Here is an 819-nt window from a genome sequence, read left to right as displayed (position 1 = left end):
GATGTGGGTGTGTGGTGGTGATAGCAAGCCCTCATGGATAAAAAAAAAAAAAAAAAAAAAAAAAAAAAAAAAAAAAAAAAAAACAAAGTTATTTCTATGCCAAGGAAATTACTCTGTAGTCTTTCTCTTATAAACTACGTATTGCTGAACCTAGATAATTTTTCCTTTATTTAACAATGACATGAAAATGTCAGTTGAGTTGGCTTTCCTGAAGACCTTGTTTCTTGAATATTAGTGGCTAGCTGAGATAAATTTTTTTCATCTCTTTCTCGCTTCGGCAGCTCATGTGCTCGCTTCGGCAGCACATATACTAAAATTGGAATGATACAGAGAAGATTAGCATGCCCCTGCGCAGTAAGGTTTCTTTACCTCCCTGTAGGCTCTGCTCTCCAGAGGTGAACAGGGTCCTCTAAACCCACTTGCTGCACACACAAACACCTGAGTGTTGTATTCTCCCACAGGTGTTGGAGACTGATATGGTGTTCTGATTTATATTTACATAATGGCTAGTGACATCGGGCATATTCACATGTTTTGACCATGTACATTTCTTCTGAGAAATGTCTATTCAGATCCTTGCCTGTTTCTTCACTGTATTTTTTGGAGTTTTTCCAATTCAGGTAAATGTTCTGGAAATCTGTAAACATTCAGAGTTTTAATTTTTCCTGCCATCTGTTCATTGTATCTACACTCTGATGTTTACTTTGTTGTGAAGAAGTATCTTAGTTGGATATACTCAAATGTCTCTGTTTTTATTTTTGTGACTATTGCTATTGGAATCTTACCCAAAAGCTATTGTGTGTTGACAATATTTAGAGT

General features: G+C 36.0%; 1 pseudogene; it reads left to right on the top strand.

The window, feature by feature from the left end:
• The first annotated feature begins 286 nt into the window (after positions 1-286).
• LOC138848067 (U6 spliceosomal RNA) lies at positions 287-354 on the top strand (annotated as a pseudogene).
• Positions 355-819: the final 465 nt, after the last annotated feature.

The sequence above is a fragment of the Oryctolagus cuniculus genome, unplaced genomic scaffold (assembly GCF_964237555.1).
Source record: "Oryctolagus cuniculus unplaced genomic scaffold, mOryCun1.1 SCAFFOLD_51, whole genome shotgun sequence".
Taxonomy (NCBI): Eukaryota; Metazoa; Chordata; class Mammalia; order Lagomorpha; family Leporidae; genus Oryctolagus; species Oryctolagus cuniculus.
Note: the sequence above shows the minus strand (reverse complement) of the source record. Positions and strands in the feature narration are given on the sequence as shown.